The 18,542-nt window shown below is 41.3% G+C and overlaps 1 long non-coding RNA gene across 1 annotated transcript in view; it reads left to right on the plus strand.

Moving 5' to 3' along the window:
• Positions 1 to 18,321, plus strand: part of LOC144753438 (uncharacterized) — a 128,340-nt gene extending 110,019 nt beyond the window's left edge. Inside the window, exon 3 of the long non-coding RNA XR_013594360.1 lies at positions 18,142 to 18,321. This is a non-coding gene — a long non-coding RNA (uncharacterized LOC144753438). The remainder of the gene's footprint in view (positions 1 to 18,141) is intronic.
• The last annotated feature ends 221 nt before the right edge of the window (positions 18,322 to 18,542 follow it).

Here is an 18,542-nt window from a genome sequence, read left to right on the forward strand (position 1 = left end):
TGAAATATAATTTAAAAAATTAAATTAACATAAATGTTTTTCAAAAAAAAATAAGAAATTAGTATAAAAAGAAAGAAATGTAATAATTTATACATTTAAAAATTATCATTTACTAAACCTTTGAAATTCACTGAAAAAAAACATACGTTTCGGCCACATTATAGTTATGAATTAGCATTTAAAAAACCTTGCAAATTCACTGAAAAAAACATAGTTTAAAAAACAACTAATAACCCATATAGACACTCATGTAGCTACTCGCCAACCCATGCAGCCACCTATACACAAAGTGAGACACTGATACAGATATCTAAATATTTAAAAATTACTCTGTAATACTTGTGTTCACTAAGATACACTTAATCAGTCCGTTATACAATCAATTTTACAAAAAAAATCATCCATTTAGACACTTATATACCCATTTATTCTTCCATCGACTTTGAGATGTAAATATATAAAACATATTTATTTTTCCGAAAACACACATTCACTGGATGATGTCATCAGTGATGTCATCAGTGATGTCATTTGAGATGTCATCAGTGATGTCATGAGTGATGTCACTGACCATGTCATGAGTGATGTAATATGTGGCGTCATCAACAGTGCATTGCGGGAGCGGGAGTTATAGTTAGCTGAACTAACTATAACGGGGGAACTTCAATGGTTTTGTATGAGTGAAATCTCCAGCTAACTATAACATGTGTGAAACCTATTGTTTTTTCAGTGAATATATATATCTTTTATTCTCTTGCTTGGTAATATATATATATATATATATATATATATATATATATATATATATATATATCCAACGAAGAGGTTGTCACTCAGTATCCAAAAGACAACAAGCTGAGGCCCAAATGCATTCAAGGTGAAGTTTTAATAGCAATAACACCCAACGCGTTTCGCAGCCGCAGCCACTTGATCACGAGTGAAAGTCAGTGTTAGAACAATAAAGATATATACAAAAAGACATTTAGTCATGTGACCAACAGAAGTGAAAACATACTCTCATTTCTATCTTCATATCGTGATAGTTCAATACATCGTTTTTCCTATCACACAAGTCAAAATCATTTCAATCAATGATTTTAAAGGTTTGTATACAAAAGAACTTATATACATACTGTTGTTATATCTCAGTTTACTTCGTAATAAATCTTATAAGTTCAAAACTACACATCCCATAATTCTTAGCGAGCTTGTTCTGGTCATGTGTTTGTCCCGTACGACCATTACTTGTTATAGACCATCCTAAAGTAAATACAGCCACAGTGGGCAAAAACGATTCGCAAAGGGAAGGGATTTTCATGTATCACACATATATATCCATACTGTTATGAAGTCACCTCCAGTCTTATATCTGTATAAGCCTTCCTGCATCCCTCCTATTTTGCGGAAAGTCGCATAGCCAAATATAATCATTATTGATCCCCAGTGGGCTTTACCAAAGTCTATTCCAAACATTTTTAAATGTAACGCTCCGATGGGTATCTTGATACAACAAGTCATTTTTTTCAGATAATGTCCCAAATCTCATTGGCATTCCATGTCATATTTTGCGATTCTCCAAATGGAGTTTCCATTACAGAGCAGGAACTTTCATTGATTCCAAAATCAGCATCAAATGTCCAGATATATATCCTCAGTGGACACCAATCAGCCATTCCCTCATGGAGATTGTATCTATATAAATCAAAGCTCTAAGTAATCCAGTGAAGTTTAACCACAATAATAGTGATATTTACACTGTACAAAGTGTAAAATTCGATACTTTTGCTCTTCAACATCCAAGGACTGTAGAACCACCAGTTATCTGTAATGAGAGAGTAAACCCAATAAAATTCAATCTAACAACACTTAACATAATTAAAAAAGACACAAGCCTGCAGCAATTTACTCAAAAATATCACTAGACACATCTTTGAATTTTAACCAAGTTGGACCGCTAGTGCCACATCTCCGTTATGTCCTGATGGATACAATGTTTGATATTTAATTATCATTCTTGATTCTAATTTTCGTAACTCCTTCAATCTGTCTCCTCCTCTTTCCCTTTTGGGAATGCTGTCCAATACTACACATGAAAGGAGACTAGTATTTTGTTTGTGTTTTTTTTAAAAGCGGCGAGCAATAGGATATTGTTTGTCATGGTGATTAATTGCCCTTAGGTGCTCCAAAACTCTTTTTTTAGCTTTGTGTTTCGTACTGCCAATGTAATACAAATTGCATGGGCACCTAAGGGCATATACAGCATATTCAGTGTCACATGAAATATGCTTTTGAATTTTGAAAGGACCACAATTGACTGATAGCTTGACTGATTTACAACTGGAACTGTATTTACAGGCCTCGCACCTCCCACATACAAAAAACCCCTGTACAGCCCCAGTTTAAATTTTTGTAGTATTAGGCAGCATTTCTGGACTTACCATATCTTTAAATGATTGTGCTTTCCTGAACGTAATCTGAGGTGAATTACTTACTGCTTTCTCTAGGTCTGGATCTGTCTGTAATATGCTCCAGTGCTTGTCTAGGCATTTTCTCATCTCATATGCTTTGTTGCTATATGTTGCCACAAATCTCACTTTCTCAGAGTCGGAGATAATATTCTCTTTGATTTTTAGTAAATCATCTCTTTGTCTTGCCTCAACTTTGCTGCACGCTGTAGCTATACACTGATCACTGTACCCTCTATCTTTGAACCGTTTGATCATAATATTGCATTCAATTTGGTATCCCTCTACAGTACTGAAATTTCTTTTCACACATAGTAATTCTCCATACGGGATGCTTTGGATCAAATTATTAGGGTGATAGCTCCGGGCATGCAACATACTGTTCCCAGCTGTACTTTTACGGTGTAACGATGTCTCAATTTTGCCTTTCTGCACTTCTAACATCACATCCAAAAATTCAATTTTTTCTGAATTAATTTGATGTGTAAATCTTAAATTCAACTCATTTTTGTTCAGAGTGTCCACAAATTCATCAGCTTCCTCTCTTGTACCATCCCATATACAAAAAACATCGTCTATAAATCTCGACCAACTTCTAACATGTTTTTTGTAGGGTTCCAGGGTCCGGACCACCTGCTCCTCCCACCAGCCAAGGTATAAACACGCAAAGCTGGGGGCGAAACAGGTGCCCATTGCCGTGCCCATGATCTGCCGGTATATCTGGTTATCGAAGATAAAATAATTCTTCGTGAGGCATCTAAGTATCATGTCCATTAGTACTTTTGTGTGCATTAGATAGGATATTGATCTTTCACCTAGGTAGTGCGTACATGCCTTTATCCCCAATTAATGCGGGATGCTTGTGTACAAGCTATTTACATCAAGACTAAGCATTAAGCAGTTAGCATTCCATTCCACATTAGCAATCAAACGTAAAAAATCCCCTGTATCCTTAATGTAGGACGGCAATTTTTTCACCAGAGGCTGAAGGAAGTAGTCTACATATCTAGATTTATTCTCCAGCATTGAGCCTCTAAATGAAACTATTGGTCTGCCGGGGGTTTCTCTTTGTCCTTATGAACCTTTGGTAAAAGGTATAAGACAGGTGTCTTCGGAAATTTACAATCTAAGTAATCATATTCATTTTGTTCCAACCATCCCTTCTCCTTCCATTCCTGCAATTTATCATGATATTCCTTGTTCGATATATCATAACAATTCTTAGAACTTTTCTCATACTGCATTGTGTCATTTAATTGTCTTAGACCCTCCTCCACATATCGTTCTCTCCCCCACACCACCACATTGCCCCCCTTGTCTGATTTTTTTATTACAATCGTGGGGGTCTATTTGTAGTGCTTTGATAGCTCCATTTTGCTGTGGAGTCAGCATTCTTTTACCTCGGAAAGGAGTATTGGCCAATTTTTTAAAACCTTTTTTCACTCCTTTTTCGAAAATATCCAAGGCCTCATTTTGTGTCTGTGGTAGGAATATAGATTTTGGCTTGAAATGGCTCTTAAAACTGAGGTCCACTGTAATGTCATCATTCATTAAATTTAAGAAGGGATCTGGATTGAAATCCAATTGGTCTCCTAATTCATTCACCATATGTAATGTTTCAACATCATAAATACAGAGATTTCTGACCTCATTTCCGCTTATTGTTCCTGTTCCAGTACTCACTTTAGTGGAATACCATTTCCTAAGTTTAAGTTTCCTTGTAAAGTGGAATAAGTCAATTCTAGCTTGTGTATAATCAAACTCGTTTGTCGGGCAAAAAGTAAGCCCCAATGCCAGTACAGTAATTTCATCATCCGTTAGTAATTGATCTGATAAATTCAGAACAGTTTGTTTCTTTAATTCTGCTTGCTCCATTCTTTGGTCCTTTTTTGCCACCTTGTTCGAGACCCCACAGGACTGTCCGTTGAGCATTTGGGTGTCTCTTGTAGCCTTTCGCGCCTCTTCCTCCGCGACCACGCCCTCGACCTCTTTGGTTGACCATTCCCGGATTTCCCTGGACCGTTAGCCTCTCTTGGGCCATCAGTGAGAATTCTTTTAAAATGTTGTCTTTTCCCGACATTTCTTGTGCTTGATCTTTTCCACTGGTAGTTGCTATGGGTTCAGGAGTTTTGTTTGAAATCATGACACATTTATCATCGTTTGTTTCTCGAGTGGCTGTTGCTGTTCCACCCATCAATTGCCCTGTTTGTCCTCTCAGACGATCAAACTTTCTGGCAAACGTTAAAATTTGTCCCCTTTCATAGTCTACAAAGTCTCCCATAAATGTACGTTATTTCTTCTCTTTAATCTCTTTTTCAATGCGGACTAATCTGCTCTCAATTTTCGCCATATCACGATCAAATTCCTCTGTTTCACACATCGATTTGAGTTGTGCTACAATGTCGTCGATTAATTCAGTTAATTTCTCACAGTCACGAGTAGCATACTTTACCAGCAATTTCAACATTACCGTTGAGCATTGATGATTATTATCTGCCCATTCTTCGATTAGGTCCGGGTCTGGGTCATTGAATGTAGGGGTGATAAAGATGCGCAACCCTCGTGGTTCTCGGCCCGCATCTACATATTTCTGTAGCGTGGTGGATTCCCACCATTTATTTTGTTCTAGTTTTAGATATTTCCAGAGGCGGTCCCATGAGGCACTTTTAGACGGACTACTGTTTCCAACTTTTAAACTCGTAGTATTTCCATCCTCTCGTGCTAGTGTTACAGGTTCAAATATATATATATATATATATATAATATATATATAATATATATATATATATATTTATATGTATATATATATATATGTATTGATAGATAGATATACAATAAATTTAAACATTAAACTATTTAAAAATCTTTAATCTTAAATGAACCAATCCAGTCAGTGCACAGTAGGGAAAGTGTTGGATAGCAGAGAGGTAAAAATGACTATTCCCACTCCAGTGAGTGCAACAGTAGGGAAAGTGTTGGATAGTGGAGCAGTAAAACTTACTATTCCCACTCCAGAGAGTGTAACAGGAGGGAAAGTGTTGGATAGCTGAGGTGTGAAGATTACTATTTCCATCCAGTGAATGCAACAGTAGGGAAAGTGTTGGATAGCAGAGAGGTAAAACTTAGTATTCCCACTCCAATAAGTGCAACAGTAGGGACATTTTTGGATTGCATAGGGGTAAAAATTACTATTCCCACTCTAATGAGTGCAGCAGTAGGGAAAGTGTTCGACAGCGAAGGGGTCAAACTTACTATTTCCACTCCAGTGAGTGCAACACTAGGGAAAGTGTTGGATAGTGGCAAGATAAAATATACTATTCCCACTCCAATCAGTGAAACAGTAGGGAAAATGTTGGATTGCAAAGAGGTAACAATTAATAGCCTTAACAAGAAAAATATTTAAAAACCAAAATAAATAAAAATATGTATAAATATATTAAAATTCAACTATATTTAATATTACAAATTTAAAAGAAAACATATTATAATGTTAAATGCATACGGCAGATACCTACAACTAATATATTACATTAAACAATACATAATTTTCAAACAAATAAATATTGTTTATTCGAAATTATTTAGAATTAAAAACATTAAATATTACATAAATTTACTTTTTTTATTTCCTACCCTGTAACACCACACAATTCACAACCCGCATCTAAATTTTATTTAAAAAAATACTTACATAGTTACCATATTTGATTACCAATTAAAGAAATATTATTAATTAAAAAACAACCCCCAAACCACTGTTAAAATTAAACTAAAATAAGATTTCCACAATTAAAACTTAATTTCAATTAAAAAACTAATAATATATAAAAAATAATTATAAAGTTAGTAAAATTAATTTACTCTCCACCCTTTACCCTAAAAAAGTAAAACCTACAGACAAAAAATATAAACAACTACCCTAATTAAATTTTAATTAATTAATTAACATTAATGATCAAACAATTATTTCCCACACTTTACCCCTATAATCCCCATAACCATACCTAAAACTATTTACACAATTTCCATAATTAATTACCAATAAATTGTGGAGAAGTGTGGCTCAATGGTTAGAGCAGTAGGTATCAGTATACAAGGGAACCCGTAAAATTGGCCAAGGACCACGGGTGGAACTACTTATTTTTATTTAACAAAGGTCCTAGGTTTTTAAGTAATACTTAGAGAAATAATTTACACAGGCTCGAGATAAAGGCTGTGTTTTTCTTCTTCAATGTCCAGCCGGACCTAGAAGCGTTTATTTGGAAAGCAATTTTTAGTATAGGCAGAATAGGGCGAGACAAGTCGCACATTTGTAACTGGGCACAAGCCTGTACCTAGTCAGAAGAAAACAATACAAGGGAAAAAGAAAAAGAGTTTACAGGCAAACAAGGAGAGCAGGGTGACTTATAATACAATGCAAACAATTTTTGAATAAGCACAAACCCACAGTAACTGCCGTGAAAATTATAAATCATGAAACGAGCAGTACTGCAAAACAGTCGACGAACGTTTCGATCCCTATCTCCTACAGTATAGTGGGATCATCTTCAGGACTATAATTGACTTTGCCTGATTGGTCGAGTGAGCCACAAGTGAGGCAAGGTTGGCCGGGCGTGGCTGAAGACACTTCAAATGAGCAATAGGCTTCCGATATAGCTGATGCCGTTTCCGCTTCGTAGTTGGGCGGCGTCAGAGAATGTGTGGATATCAACCCAGTTGGGTCGGTTCAATTCAGACCCTTGAAGCCTAGCATCTAGCGTGGGCTCGACGGGGAACTTCAATGGAAGTTTAACCGTAATATGCGGTTTGTGATCTCCGCATGGCGTTCAATAGCGTGGGCCTTATCCGTGCGAGCCGTAATACGCTCGTAGTGGGGCCGCAATGGGTTCCCGTCTGGAGGCTCGATGGCCTGGTGCGAGCAAAAATTGTTTGCATTGTATTATAAGCCACCCTGCTCTCCTTGTTTGCCTGTAAACTCTTTTTCTTTTTCCCTTGTATTGTTTTCTTCTGACTAGGTACAGGCTTGTGCCCAGTTACCAATGTGCGACTTGTCTCGCCCTATTCTGCCTATACTAAAAATTGCTTTCCAAATAAACGCTTCTAGGTCCGGCTGGACATTGAAGAAGAAAAACACAGCCTTTATCTCGAGCCTGTGTAAATTATTTCTCTAAGTATTACTTAAAAACCTAGGACCTTTGTTAAATCAATGGTTAGAGCGGCAGACCCTGATGCAGAAGTCTGGCCTGGGACCAGGGTTCAATTCCCGCCTCGGAGGGTCTTGGGCTCAATTTCCTCGGACCTGATAATTCTCGCCTCGGTGCCTATTCTAATCATGAGTCCCACTCTGCCACTCTGGGCAATAGCTTGCTTAATCTCCACAACGTCCCCAACAACGCTAGGATGCCTGACTTCACCTTGGGGGTGCCCAGGAGTGGGCACTTCACCGGGAATGGCCAGGAAGGGTTCCTCAGCGGTATTTTTGTACAAGCGCCGAGAGGCCTCCGGGTAGTCGTGCGCTATACAAGTACCTCTACATTTACATTTACATTTACCTAAATTAATTAATATAAATTCACAACTAATTATTAATTATTTAAAAATCAATTACTTCCCACACTTTACCCGTATTAACCCCACAACCCACACCAACATTTATTTACAAAATTACAATAATTATGTATCAATGAATTAAATATTATTAATTATCAACCAATTAATAATTCATTACAAGTACATTACTTCCCACAATAAACACCATAAAATATAAATTAAATACATTAAAAATAATCATTAATGTATTATAATTAAATTACTTCCCACCCTATTCCCATATAAACCCGCAACCTGCTTCAGAACTAAAAAACGCAAAATGTAATTAAAATAAAATTGCTAACTACTAAATAATTAACACATATATTACAAAACATAAGCAATACTTATACAAAAAAATACATCACATACATTTAAAACATAAAGTGAAATACATAACACAAATTAAAAAATCGATATTTTAAACAACTATATTTTTGCAAACAATATTCATCACTTCTATATTTTTAAAAACAATATTTTTGACCTTAAATTTCATATTCTTGACCATGATATCTTGCTGTCGATATTTCTGAATCATGATATTTCCAACACGATATTTGTATAAGTTGACATTTCCAACTCGATATTCTGTCTCAACACACCCACGACATCTAAAGACACTAATACAGCATGCAACCTCCACCGATGAGTTTCCAACTGCGCCATCACACTGCTTTTCCTCAAGAAAACCCTAGGCAAACACGACTCCAAGAAAGCCAAATGGTTCTTCCCCGCCCTTCATGAATCCAGATGCATCTGTAGATGGCTTGAGAAGAGATGGAGGAGCAGCAAAACCCCGGAAGACCACTCAGCCTCCAAAACCGCTGTCACAGCACACCACCTCCTCATTAGAACAGTGAAGAAAGTGGTTCAACAAGAAAGGATCAATGCAAATTCACTCAGTAGCAAAGCATGTTTCGATGTTGTCAAATAATTCATCAAACCAGCACAGAGACAACAGACATCCTCCCCTCCCAAGACCTCTGTAACAGCCTCAGCAACTACTTCCACCCCAAGATTAGGGAGATCTATAACAGCTTCGACAGCCTCAATAACCAAGACCCTCTCACCCCTCCCACAACCACCGCAACCACCAACATCTGACCCCATGAGACACTGCTAAGCTGGACTCCCCTCACTGCTGATGACATCCTCAAGATCATGAAAAGCATTAACTTTGGAGCACCTTCAGAGCCCTGCGCGTACCATATATTCAACAGTATCAGCATCTCTGTCGCCCCTGAATTGTTCCTCACCGTCAACTGCTTCGTCCACTGCTCCACCTTCCCCTGAAGACTGGAAACCCACAGAGATCAACCCCACGCTAAAGAAACCTTCTGCTGGCCTGACAGACCTCCAGAACTGCAGACTTATCTCTCTGCTCCACATCCCAGTCAAAGTCATTGACAAGGCCATCAACGCCCAACTTTACGAGTTCATCAAACTGAACAAGATACTGGACCTCTCCCAATCCACCTTCCGAAGCAACAACAGCACAGAGACTGCCCTCTTTGCTGCCACTGACAATGTCCGGACCCTTCAGGCTTTTCCTCCTGGACCTCTTGGCAGCCTTCAATACTGTCTCCTACCGCACCACTATGCACAAGACTCCATGACGCCAGCATTCACAACAAAGCCCTGGAATGGATTCGCTCCTTCCTCACCGGTTGAACACAGAGAGTCACACTTCCACCGTTCTACTCAAAACCCACAGTGATTAGCTGAGGTATGCCTCAGGGCTCCTCCCTGAGCCCCACTCTCGTCAAAATCTACATGGCTCCTCTCGCAACCACTGTCAGGAACCATGGAATCAACATCATCTCCTATGCTGACAACACCCAGCTGATTCTCTCCCTTACCAACAAACTGACAAGCAACAAGAGCAACATCCACAACGAGAAGAAGGCTGTCACCTCCTGGATAAAGAACAGCTGCCTGAAGCTCAACTCAGAGAAGACCAAAGTCCTCATACCGGGTTCCACCTGGGATGCTCCTGGTGTCCCGCAGCCCTTAGAACCCCCCACACACATGGACTGTGAACAAAACCTCTGCATCATCCTGGACTCCTCTCTCACCAAGAGGCTCTAGATCAACACTGTCTCATCATCCTGCTTCCACATGCTACACCTGCTCTGAAAGATCTTCAAGAGGATCCCCACCTAGTCTAGAAAGATGGTCACCCACACACTCTTCAGCAGCTGACTAGAATGCGGCAACACACTCTCAGCTGGCATTGCCCAGAAATGAATTTCCGCTCCTGGGTGTCTCACAAGAGGCCTGCAAGATCGTAAAAAAAAGGACCTCATCTACAAGAAAATGGTGTGGTGCCAAAAGCCATTTCGCAACCCGTGCTGCGTCATTTTCAAAGCACAGGATGCATCATATTAACAATAATATGATGCATCCCTGTGCTTCTCCCGTGCTGGTGCACAATCAGCTACCATGCACCCGCACAGGCACTCTTGCGTCATTTTGCAAGGGAACCTGCACTGCAGGGATGATTGTTTTTGTGCAGGAAGGGACACCTTCCTGCACAAAAACAATAATTAATGGTATTTTCATCTTTCTATTTGTGCTGCAGAATGCAACACGCATAGAAAAAGGAAAAACGAGGAGAAATAAAAGTAATTCTCCTCATAGCACCTTTGCATGTTTACAACGCCATGAAAAGTCAAGCAGGGAGACTTTTTGTGGCCTTGTAAATACTGACAAGCCCATTGCACCACATGTGCGTCCCAAAAATGTGATGCACTGTTGCGCAATTGGGCTTGTGAATTAGCCCCAGTGAACTTTCTAAATATCTCAAATGCACCAATGTTTGTTGTTGGCCTACCCGTGAATAAATACTTTTAAGCCTTTAGTGCCCCACCTTCATTTATCGTGTGGATGGAATGTTGGTAATATATATACATATATATATATATACACACCACTCTGCAAACGCGGCTTCTGGTGGACTGCTGCTGGGCAATGATACTCTTGTGTCCCGAGGATCTCAGGACACAAGTGGACTACATCCTCCGAGCAGCAGTGTGCCAGAAGTCACGTTTGCAGTGTGGAGTATAGAGGGGCGTGGCCTCAGAACACCTCTCTGCAACACAGCTCTGTGGCGCTTACTGGAGGTACCTGGTGGGCTAGTTGGCCCCCAGGAACCCTCAGGATTTGAGGCTACACCCCTTTTTACACCACACTGAAAACGAACCTCTTGGTGCACTGCTGGTGGGGCGATGAGGTCCTCTTGTGTACTGAGGACCTCAGGACACAAGTGGACTTCATGCTTCAAGCAGCAGTGAGCCAGAAGTTTGAAATTCACTGACAAAAACCATAGGTTTCAGGGACGTTGGGCCATATGTAGGTGTCCAAATACCGGTCGGTAACACCGAAAATGGGTCGTTTTTGGCGTTACCGACTGGTATTTGGCCATGTGAGATGTAGGTAATACCGAATTGAATCGATAATAACGAATCAATAAAAAATCACCGATTCCTTATTTACCGATTGGAGAATACCAAAACAATGAATACCGATTCGGAAATAACAATTCGGTAAAAACCCCAAAAAAGCGATGTAGCAAACCTCGGTATTACCGAATATAACCAAATTCGGTAATAATGATTCGGTAATTACCACTTTTCCAGAGCAGGTAGTAATCAGGTGCAGTGCATAAAAACAGGCCCAAAATACATCTGTGTGAACCCAATGGCGGCCCTCTACCTCATAGCAAGGCGGCTACGCTTGAGAGCAGCAGGAGTGAGGATCTGGAGACGGGAAGAGCAGGTGTACAGACTGCGCATTACATTGTTCCAATTGACTAAACCAGAAATCCATGAGAGGTACAGACTGCACCCAGATACCATCCTTGACCTAATACGGGACCTAAAACCCTATCTGGAGCATCAGACACCAAGGGCCACGCCATCCCCACCCATGTCCAGGTACTCTGTTGCCTGCACCTCCTTGCATCAGGAAGTTTTCAGGGTGTGATAGCCGCAGTGGGTGGTGTGTCACAGAGCTGTCTATCCCGATTCCTCAACACCTTCCTGGATGCCATGATGGACAGAATGGAAAATTACATTACCTTCCCCAGTACACAGGCGGAGCTGCAGAGGACAAAGCTGGAGTTCTAACAACTTGCGCAGTTCCCACACGTAATTGGCTGCATCGATGGGACCCATATACCCATCTGCCCACCTGCAGCAAGTGTATACATCTACAGAAACCGCAAATCCACCCACTCCATCAATGTGCAGGTGATATGTAATGCCAAGTACATTATAACTGACATCGTGGCCAAATTCCCCGGGAGTAGCCACGACTCGTACATCTTTCGGAACAGTGGTATCCATACACGTCTGCTTGCTGGTGAATTTGGAGACGGATACCTACTAGGTAAGTCAATGTGACACACCCTGATGTACACCCTGGCTCGAGCTGTTGGTCACACAAATTAATGCCACTTTCATCCGTACATAGGTGACAGCGCATATGCCCTCCGGCCTTATCTACTCACACCATATCTCAACCCAACCACCCCAAGGGAGAGGAGATACAATGTGGCACATAGGAGCACACGCAACGTGGTGGAGCGCACATTTGGATTGCTCAAAAGCAGATTCCGTTGCCTCCACAAAACTGGAGGTGCACGTCTGTACAGCCCCATCAAATGTTGCAAGATAATTGCTACAGGATATATGACGTTAAAACGCATGTTTTTACAACGCATACCGTTACAACGAGACTTTTACAACGCCAATACTATTACCACGCATGTATTTACAACGCATTTTTTTACAACGCAGGTACTTTTACAACGCATACCATTACAACGTAAGTATTGGTAAGTATATATATTTTTTTAATTGTATATTATTTAAAATTAATATAATGTAATGTAATTGTATTTAATTTAATTTAATTTAATTTAATTTCATTTAATTAATTTAATTTAAATTTAATTTTATTTTATTTTTACCCTGTACCCTTTTACCCAAAAACCCAAAACTGACCCTGAACCCTAAAAATACCCCTTTACCCAAAAACCCCAAACTGACCCTGAACCCTAAAAATACCCCTTTACCCAAAAACCCAAAACTGACCCTAAACCCTAAAAATACCCCTTTACCCAAAAACTGAAAACTGACCCTAAACCCTAAAAATACCCCTTTACCCAAAAACTGAAAACTGACCCTGAACCCTAAAAATACCCCTTTACCCAAAAACTGAAAACTGACCCTGAACCCTAAAAATACCCCTTTACCCAAAAACTGAAAACTGACCCTGAACCCTAAAAATACCCCTTTACCAAAAAACTGAAAACTGACCCTGAACCCTAAAAATACCCCTTTACCCAAAAACCCTAAACTGACCCTAAACCCTAAAAATACCCCTTTAAAAAAAACCTAACATATAACATTTTTAATATAATTATATACTTACCAATACTTACGTTGTAATGGTATGCGTTGTAAAAGTACCTGCGTTGTAAAAACATGCGTTGTAAATAAATGCGTTGTAATGGTATTTGCGTTGTAAAAGTTCCGTTGTAATGGTAGTGCGTTGTAAAAAATGCGTTGTAATGTGTGTTTACCATTGCTACATGTGCAATGCTACACAATCTGGCCACAAAAAAAGGAACAGCAGTGGAACTAACTGACTCAGAGGATGAGGACGAGGACAACCCTCAGCCAGAGCCCTGCGCAGCTGGTGTTGGAATTGAACATGATGGTAGACAGAGACGGGCAGAGATTACGCCAAACTATTTCTGAGTGAGTAACGAGACAGAGCCAGTAACAGTTACATGTTAAGGTGTTTATTAAGCACACCTCCAGTATTGTGATCAATGTCTAATCGGACTTGGGTTACATCACCCTGAATGTATGGCAACAGGCATAGGTCTCTACTTCTTGCGTCCACGCGCTGCACGTGCACGTTCCCTATCAACACTGTCTGGTGTGTTGGACTGTTCCTGTGCAGCCCCATGCGTTCACTGCGCCTCCTGCACTCGGTGGGTGAGGGCATAATGCTACCATGGCTGGTAGCCTCCTCACTGTCCTCCCCTTCCATTGTGGCCGCCTTAGCAGTTTGCAGGAGCTCTAAAGCTGAGGTCATAGACACCATCCCCCTGGCCACATCCCTGCTGCAATGCGCCATCTCCTCATGCATGGCGATGGACCTGCGACACATCAGTGATGTTGCAGTGGCCAGCCGGTTCACGGACTTGGCATAGGCCTGTAGACTCTGCCTCTCCCTGCGCCTGCCAAGAAGGTCCTGCTCCAGCTGGCTGCAGAGGTTGTCCACAGAGGTCGCTACTCTCTCCATTCCCGCACACATGTTTTCTCCCATTGCACTGATGACCTTTTCCATCCTGTGCATGTGCTTGTTCATGTGTGCCACCTCCCTGTGGATTGATTTCATCTACCTCCATTGAAGGCGCTGGACCTTCAGCATGTTGCCTTCCAGTCCAGCGAACACACTTTCACCCTGCTCGGATGCTTCTGGACTGTCCGGCCTTGCCCTGCGGCGTCTGGATGAAATGTGGGTGCCCTCGGATGGAGTACCAGCCCTCTCCCTGGTGGATCTCTCACGTATTGGACTTTGTTCGCCCACTGTGCCCTCCTCTGATGACTCCTCCATCTGCTGGAGGGTGGCCACAGCCTGCCTCCTGCCTGACTGTGGTGGTGGTGGTGTTGGTGATCGTCGCAGTGGGGACTGGGTGAGAGGGGATTGCGGACTTCCCTGGCACTGTGGTGATGGCTGTGGTGGAGGATTTGATGGCTGTGATGGGGCCGAGCTTGTGGTCCCTCCAGGCATGCTGTCATCCTCATTTTCCCTCCCCTCTGGCCTGTCTGACTTGGCTCTGCTGCCCTCTGCTGCACTGCGAGATGACTCGCCTGCAATGACACAAATGTAGATATACTCACTGCTCTGTCTGCAATTGAATTACATTAAACATCTTGCCTACAGAGCACAGTGATTGTCCTGACGTAGCCAATTACTTTACCATGCTATTGTGTTTGCTAGCCTAACTGTCCTATACATTAGATCACTCTGACTACATCACCCATAATGCATTGCAGGTAATCAGTAAGACATGGAGTGGAGTGGGAGCTCACATGCCACTATGGGGATTGGGGGTAGGAAGGGGGTAGCACAGCATGCTGGGCATGCTTCTTACCTTGTTTTCTTGCTGTCTGCATCCCCCACGCCACTCACACTCTCCGGCTGGATGGTGGACTCCACCATCAGTTCCAGTGGTGTTGGTGCTGGGGCTCGGTTTTTTCCTCCACCTGTTTTGCCAGCCTGCCTCTGTCTCTCTGCCATCCTTAGTTTTGCGGTCTTCCTGAGGTCGTACCACCTCTTCCTGATGTCCTCTATGGTGCGCTGGGTCACATCTATGCCATTGATTTTGTCCCGAATGCCACTCCAGATTTGCCTCTTCTGTGACTCGGGCACTTGGTGGGACTGGGCTCCAAAAAGCTTGTGGTAGTCTTGGCTGACATCCTGGATCAGTACCTCCAGCTCCTTGTCACTGAACTTCAGTTTTCTTTTCCTATCACCTCCCTCCTTCTCCCTGTCCTGGCTTGCCATTTCAATGCTTGATGTCTTGTTTTTAAATTTCTTGCTAGTAGCTGTGAGGCTCTGTTGCTGCTGGCTCCTCAGCTCACCTGCCTGCCTGCCTCACAGTGAGCGGTACAAAAGGGGGTGGTGGTGATGGACGGAGCATCTGAATCAATCAAACACTCACACCCAGTCAAAAGATCTGGGTTTAATCCATCACCGTTCTTTAGCCCACTCTGCCACCCCAGTTCAGACATGGCTATATGCAAATCAGTCTGACCCTGTGCCTCATGGAAACAGTCCAGCCCGAACTACCAATCCATGTCTTCCCTGGACCGGAAACAAGCTTCCGAGGACCGGTTTCTGGCATTCCAGCCGTCTTCAGCCCGGCTTGCTTGAATCCAGTGGCAAAGTGAGGAAGGGACTCACGTCTGAGCATACCCTGCCACACTTATGGTGGCCAAAAGCGGTACAAAAGGGGGTGGTGATGGACGGAGCATCTGAATCAATCAAACAATCACACCCAGTCAAAAGATCTGGGTTTAATCCATCACCGTTCTTTAGCCCACTCTGCCACCCCAGTTCAGACATGGCTATATGCAAATCAGTCTGACCCTGTGCCTCATGGGAACAGTCCAGCCCGAACTGCCAATCCATGTCTTCCCTGGACCGGAAACAAGCTTCCGAGGACCGGTTTCTGGCATTCCAGCCGTCTTCAGCCCGGCTTGCTTGAATCCAGTGGCAAAGTGAGCAAGGGACTCACGTCTGAGCATACCCTGCCACACTTATGGCGGCCAAAAGCGGTACAAAAGGGGGTGGTGATGGACAGAGCATCTGAATCAATCAAACACTCACACCCAGTCAAAAGATCTGGGTTTAATCCATCACCGTTCTTTAGCCCACTCTGCCACCCCAGTTCAGACATGGCTATATGCAAATCAGTCTGACCCTGTGCCTCATGGGAAAAGTCCAGCCTGAACTGCCAAACCATGTCTTCCCTGGACCGGAAACTGTGAGGCTCTGTTGCTGCTGGCTCCTCAGCTCACCTGCCTGCCTGCCTCACAGTGAGCTCCAGGTCCTGTGCACCTGCCTGGGTGTGGCCACTTCCTGTTTGGGAGGTAATTGGGTGCACAGGATTGGCTGATTCCACGAATTACGAATTTTTGAATTACCGATTCGGTATTTACCGAATCGGTAATGTATTCTGTAACTCAGAATCTGTATTTGTCTTTCGGTATTTTATTTTTTTACAGATTCGTTCACATTCGGTATTTATTACTGAATTTTAACGAGTCGGTATTGTTTACCGATTTTTTATCTACATCGCGTTTACCGAATTCCTAATACCGAATCGGTAAAATTCGGTATTAAGGATTCGGTATTCTTGATTTACCTACATATGGCCCTTTATAGTAAAAAATTAGCAGTTAAAACACCTTAGAAATTCACTGAAAAAACACGGGTTTCAGGGATGTTATAGTTAGTCTGACATTTCACTCGTACAAAACCAGAGAAATTTGGCTGTTATAGTTAGTTGAGCTGACTATAACTCGCCCCCTTCAATGCACTGCTGATGGCATCACATATTACATCACTCATGACATTAGTCAATAGAAGTAACTGTTGCACAGTAGTTAGTGGACAATGGATATATACTTCTTGTACAGAGTCTTTCTTTATTGAAGAAAGATTTTTACAGGATAGCAAATTAGTTAATTGTATTGATTAAAGAGGATGGTTTTCTGAAAGGAAAAATGGTAGCCCTATGGCAAAAAAGGTGACGGTACTTAGAAATGTAGAAGGAATTATTGCAGAAGAGTTACAAGGAAGCCGTAGTCAGGGTACTGTATGCAAATGAAATTTTAGTAGTGTTTCCAGTATTAGACAGCAATCCATTGATATATTAAGAAAAGTCCTACATATCTTTCCATGGAGAAGTTTAAAACAAAAAATGAGTTATACCACTCAACAATGAGGACTTTAAGTAGGAGGCTGTATTATATAAAAACTCCTGCTTTATGTGTACTAGAAATAAATAGAGCACTTTTTCATGGCAATGTGAAAGACGTAGCAAAGGTTTGTGGTGATGAACAGTTTTGATTCTTTGATCCTGAGCAGTTGTTAAGAGGAGGAGTTGCAGAACAACACACATATATTACAGTTGATAGTTTTAAATAGAGATCATACAATTTAACAAAGTGTTCTGTAAAATAACAGAATACGTTTGTTTACGTTGCTGATACACTTACTAGAAGATTTAAATACAGACTCTTTATTTATATTTAAAAGGTGAGAAAGTAAATTATAATAACTGGCATAAGTTACCTGTGTGTATATTTGTAGAGGGACAGTTTGACTTGTCTATACCACAATTTATATGTAAGTGGTGCTAGAATAAATTGGAAGAAAATAAAATGAACACAAAGATATTAGATACCCATTATGTAAGATAAAAAAATGCCTGCTAATGTAGAAAAACTATGAAGAGCCACAAATAAAAAAAATCTATATTTAATATTCTTTCCAGCATTGCGATGGGCCATTATGGACTGCTCTCCAGCACTCACTACAACTCCACAATCCATACAGTATGATGCCATCACTGAAAACTGTGGAGTCAAATCTTGAAGTTGAGATTGGACTTTTGAATTGACTATCTGCTTTGGCTTTGTTGTGCTGCTATTTAAGTTGAGGGTTCTTCAGCTTTGCGTTGCCTTCTTAATGCTCACTATGAACTCCTCTTATGAAATGTGAAATAATTATAAAATGGGAAAAAAATATCATGTGCGATTTTTGACAACAATGCAAATAGCTGTAACACACTGCTCACCAGCTCTTATAACAACACTACAGTCCATGCAATTCGAGGCTATTCTTTAAAACTCTGGATCCATATCTCTTGTAGTAATCTGTACCTCTGAAGGGACT

The sequence above is a fragment of the Lissotriton helveticus genome, chromosome 5_1 (assembly GCF_964261635.1).
Source record: "Lissotriton helveticus chromosome 5_1, aLisHel1.1, whole genome shotgun sequence".
Classification (NCBI taxonomy): Eukaryota; Metazoa; Chordata; class Amphibia; order Caudata; family Salamandridae; genus Lissotriton; species Lissotriton helveticus.